This window comes from Onychomys torridus, chromosome 6 (genome assembly GCF_903995425.1).
Source record: "Onychomys torridus chromosome 6, mOncTor1.1, whole genome shotgun sequence".
Classification (NCBI taxonomy): Eukaryota; Metazoa; Chordata; class Mammalia; order Rodentia; family Cricetidae; genus Onychomys; species Onychomys torridus.
The window spans coordinates 51562003-51568002 of record NC_050448.1 but is presented as its reverse complement, the minus strand read 5'-3'; positions in this window follow the sequence as shown (position 1 = coordinate 51568002).

Here is a 6000-nt window from a genome sequence, read left to right as displayed (position 1 = left end):
CTCCAAACTAATGTAATCAGTAGAATGCAGTACTGAATACTATTATGGTAGTCTCTGTAAAGCTGGAAATTCTTATATTATTTATAATCTCTAACCTATCCTTTAATGTGCAAACATTATCAAGATAAAGTCCTAAAGGCTTTAATAGTGTTTTTACAAAACATTATTTATTCTGCTAATGAGACAGTGTTAAATTAACTCTTATCAAGTTACATGAATACGTAAGTGTATCTCTCAAACCTCATCAGGAAGTTTCTATTAGCAAAGGTGGTGAATCACAGAGAGAGTCACAGCTGCTCCGTCAATGTGGAGAGAACAAGTGTTCAGACATAATGGGACAGCTGTAGCACACCCTTTATTCCAAATTTCAGGGGAAACTGAAGGAGAAGGGGCACAAAGACAGGAAGAGCCAAATAGTGACCACAAGGGTACTGTGCTTTCTGAATAAGATAAGGCACATGTGAACTCCCAAGTTTTCTGACAGCATGGAAAAGACCTGCACAAACTCAGGCTAGAAAAAAGTCCCAGCATGGAGACTGTAGATAGGTATGAAGTTCCTCCACTCTTAACTGAGGACTATTGGCAACTGGCAGCTTCCAGGAGGGGAGAATTAGTGTTACTGAAGGATGTTAACTCAGCTCTCACACGCTCCAGTAGATGGCAACATACCTAAGAGTACATAGGCAGCACCGATTGGATTTGATGTGTTTTAAAAATATGAGGAAACACATTTGGGAGAGTACAAAATTTAAAGGAGATGGGGAGTGGAAAGGGGTGAATGTATGAAAAATGCAAAGCATATAAAATGGTTTTTAAAACATCATTAATCGGGACTGGAGAATGGCTCTTTGGTAAAGAACTCTTGTTGCTCGTGTAAAGGACACAGGTTCAACACCCAGATTCTATACTGTGGCTCACTACCTTTCATAACTCCAGTTCCAGGGGACCCCCGTATCCTCTTTTGACCTCAGTGGGAACCAGGCAGGTGTGTAGTACATATACAAATATTCAAGCAAAAACGCTTATACCCATAAAATTAAAAAAATAAATTAATTAAAAAAATCGTGAATTGTGAGCTTACATGTCTCGCACTCTATTGTTGTTGTACTCAGTTTGCTGTATATAACACTGTTTTCTATAGTCACCAAATACTGTTAAACTGGCCTGGGAGACGTTTCATTGACTATTTGGTTCGAAAACAGTTATTTTAAAGTTGTCTTGTGCTGTCTGTCCTATGTGGAAAAGCTGCTTTTTCTCCATCCACCTGAGTCCTCAGCAACCTCGTTGGACTGGGGGTTGGTACCATCTGAACCCTAATAACCAATGACAGAGTCCTTTCAGCAAAGGAACAAGAAAGGCACGACTCTTGTGACTTTTTAATTAAGACATTTTTCTTAGACTTTCAGAACACATAAGGGGCTTAAAATACAGCAGTCCTTGCTTCAGGAAAAGAAAAAAATCCTCGTCTTACCTGGTGCCTGATTATTTCCTGTCTGCCCAGATTTTCCCGTAGAAGTTATGTGGCTGCAACACTTTGTTAAGAGGCGTTTGTTACTGATGTGTTCCTTTGTCTCCAGGTGCAGGCTTTTCAGTGAACCTTTTCACTTGCTCAGGACCTTGAGTTCCTGTCACTAACACTAGCTTAGTGAGCTACTACCAAAGATTCATTGCTAAACCAATTCTGTTCTCCAGTTATGAAAAATACATACCCTATATGTTTCTGGAAGGCAGTAATTTACTAACCAATAAATTGCCATTCCTCTAATTAAAAGAGATAATTAGATTTCATAGGAACCTCCATTTTAATTATTTCAGAAATCAGATAGCACACACATCTAAAGTTTACTAAAGTGTACATATTAATTTTAACTTTCTTATAATTTTCATATGAAATATTCATAGTGTTATAGTCAACGTTTGATAAATGATCTTCCAAAAATGTTTAATTTCCAGATCTGGGGCTCACAAATATTTTCCTACATTTGTTCATGAACAATTTGACTAGGAATTGGGATTCTCGACTCCACTGCACAGGAATAACCAAAGAGTAACTTTTACTGTTGTCTTCTACCGACTCCAACATCAAAGGAAGCCCTCCTTCTATTAAAGCAGTGGTCAGAAAAACAGTTCAGTGGTTTGGTTTGTAAATCTCCACTAAGTTAATTGGTCCTCTGTGCTATGCACACTCTTCTACTGACAGAAAACACCATCTTTCTGTATGTTCCCTTTTATTATAAGGCAAAAGATCTTCTGCTCAAAATCCCTCTTGGACCCTGACATCCATTACTACTTAAACATTGACTTCTTTCTTCTGAAACAAAAGGATGCAACAACTGTCTAACTCTGTTTCAAACCTTCCCATTCCATGAACAAATACTCTGAAACATCCAAATGTCAGCCTTCACTTAAATTTATTTACTTTGGTTCATAATTCAAAAGAAATTCTAAAACAAATCACCAGTTTATGGGAGTTCAAGATATGAATTTTTATAAAGATATGTTATTATTCTGTTTGATAATTTAATTCAGATAACAGGATTAATTTCCTTTCCTAGGTTGTTCCAGCTGGCAAAAGATGCACGCTTTCATAGTGACGGTAGTAAAGTGATTTTAGTTTAGCTCTTGTAATTAAAATGTCCTGGCATAAGGTACATCCTGGTAGTTCTAGAAACCACTGATAGAATTACAACACAAAGTAAAGAAGTTTTATGTGATTTGCTATTACTAAGGAGACAGTCATAAATGAGCCTTAAAAGTATATACAATAGTAGACATAAATTGAATCAAGCTTAGGAGGAAAATTTTAAGGGTACTCTCAGATGAATTTCTACTCTGTCAAATGTTTGACTCTCAAGGACTGCAAAGGCACTAGTCTTAAAGTCTGGATACCTATTTCCCTTTATGTTGCAATGTTCCTTTATGTGACTGCTTGGAAGTGAAGGTTTCCTTATTAGAAAATGAGAGAAATGATTGCAGATAAATTTGCTCTATTCATGTCTTTATATTCTTGTTTATTTATTCATTTTATTCATTTCTAACTTCATTCTGCTACATGTGGACATGCAATTTTCTGAGCACCATTTGGTGAATACGCTCTTTTTCTCTGGCGTGAAGTTTTAGCAACTTTGTCAAATATCACATGGTTGTGCTTGTATTTTTATTCATTATTTTTATATATTTATTATATTTTTTATTACTTGAAACATTTTTTCAATTTAAAGATATTTGATCATCTTCTTCTCTGCCAAGGCCTTCAACATTCTCTACCCCTCCTATACACCCAACTTTATTCCTCAAAAAAGGCAAAACATGCAAGAACCCAATGAAAGAATGAACCCCCCCCAAACCAAAGAAACAAAGTAAAGCAAAACCCAAAAGAAAACAAACACATCAAATTGTAACCAAAGAAAAGCACACACACACACACACACACACACACACACACACACACACACAACTGGAGTCTATTGTCTGTAGGTGAGACCTGTCCTGGTTGGTTGATTTAGCCAGTGTCATTTTATTGGAGAAAACTGGTTTTCCCTATTCCAATATGTGTAAATGATACCTCATCTGTTAACCTTTATCCCAGTGTTATGTTTTCATTTATTCATTAATTAATCCATTTTAATACAACAGAATAAAATATAATGAGTTAAATAAAGAAATATCATTTTGGTCTTGAACCTAACCAAAAGCAGAAAAAGAGCACAAGAAAAGGAATAAGAATCATAAACCCACTTGTTCACTAACTCAGGAATCCCATAAAAAACACAACACTAAAATGGCTGAGATACATTTAAAGAAATGTTCAACATCCTTAGCCATCATGAAACTATAAATCAAAACTACTTTGAAATGTAAATGGAGTTTCTCTGTCCTACCCCATCCCACAGCTTTTCCAAATAATCACTCAAAGGCTTATATTAATTATAAATGCTTGGCCAATGGCTCGGGCTTATACCTAGCTCTTACATTTAAATGAACTCATTTTTCTTATCTATACTCTGATATCTGGTTTGTGTCTTTTTTCCTCATTTTCTACACATCTTGCTTTCTCTGTAGCTTATATCTGCTCTGACTCTACCCTTCTTCATCTCAGTCTTCAATTTGATTGTACTGCCTAAACTTACTCTGGCTCACCATTGGCCAAACATCTTTATTATCAACCATTGAGAACAACAAATATTCACAGAGTACAGAAAGACCATACCACAGCATTGAAATTTCATGTTAGACCTGTCAGAATGGCTAGAATCAGCAAACATGTGACAGTTCGACCTGGTGAGGGTTTGGGGTAAGGGAAACAATCATCCATTGCTAGTAGAAATACAACCTAGTAAAGCCACTGTGGAAATTAAGATGATATTACCTCAGGAAGATGAGAAACAATCTACCCCAAGATACAACTAAATCAATTTTTGGGGCATATACCCAAAGGATGATCCATCCTATCACAGAGTCACATGTTCGGCAATGTTTATTGCTTTTGCATTCATAATAAACAGAAATTGGAAACAACCTAGATGTCCCTAAACAGAAGAATGGATAAAGAAAATGTGATATTTACCCAATGGAGCATTACTCAGCTGTTAAAAAGAATGACATGAAATTTATAGGCAAATATATGGGACTAGAAAAAAAAATCACCCTGAATGGGATAACCCAGACTCAAAAAGACAAATATAACATATATTGATTTATACTTGGATATTAGTTATTAATTTAATGATGGCTCAGCTACAATCCATAGAACCATAGAAGGTAGGTGCAGTTGTTTAAATAGATATAGCCTCTGTAGACTCATATGTTTGAATGCTAGGTCATAGGGAATCACACCATTAGGAGGTGTGGTCTTATTGGAGGAGCTGCATCACTATGGGGTTAGGCTTTGAGGTCTCTTATGCTCAAGCTATGCTAAATTTCAGAAACAGTTTGCTTCTGTTCCTTGTGAATCAAGATGTAGAACTCCTAACTCCTTCTTCAGCACCATGTCTGCCTATAGGCTGGCATGAAGATAATAGACTAAATCTCTGAAAACATAAGCCAGCACAAATTAAATGTTTTCCTTTATTAGAGTTGCTGTAGTCATGGTGTCTCTTCACAGCAATACAAATAGTAACTAAGGCAGTAAGTATAGTATAATGGACTAGAGAGAACAGATAGATCTCTTTTGGAAAGGGAATTAAAATAAATAGATATGAATAGGAGTTGGAATGGGAAAATCAAGTGAAGAGGGAGAGAAGAGGAGGTGGAGGAGCAAATATAGGGAGAGACAGTTAAAATTAAGGGTCATTTAAGGATTAGTACAAACACCTTATATAGTAGAAGCTTCCTAAAACATACATATATGAAGGTGATCTAAGTAAAATCACAAAATAATGGGGGAGATAGAATTCCAACTGGCCATGTCTTGTCACCCAACCAAGCATCTACTACTGACTTTGGGTTACATATAACAGAGTTTAGTGGTGAAAGGAGCTACATGGGAATCCCAAAGAACCCAGGCTGTTGCCAAAACTATAGATAGCTCTCCACAAACTGACAGCAGGGCCCCATGGCTGAAAACAACATTTGCATTGAACATGGAGATGTGGAACTACATAGATTCAACACAGAGCCTTCACTTTTACCTTCCAATGTCTTTGGTACAAGAAAGTACTCTACATGCTATCTCAACAGTAACATAAACATTAAGCCAGCCACAAACACTGTACCTAAAATTTTTCCTGTCAGCCAAATAAGCTAAGGCAATGGTACACAAAGTCTGTGTGAGTAACAAGTCAACATCATATTTGACTTAAGGCCTACTCTACAGGATGTACTCATACTGACATGGCTTGGCTGACCAAGAACCCTGAGACAAAATAACCTACGGACCTAGGGGGAAACCAAATAATACTGGTATAAAAATAGATCTTCATAAAATGACTTCTAAAGATATTCTTCAATAGTCATAGATCAATGCCTTATTTAGCTCTCATCAGAGTAGCATTTTCTACA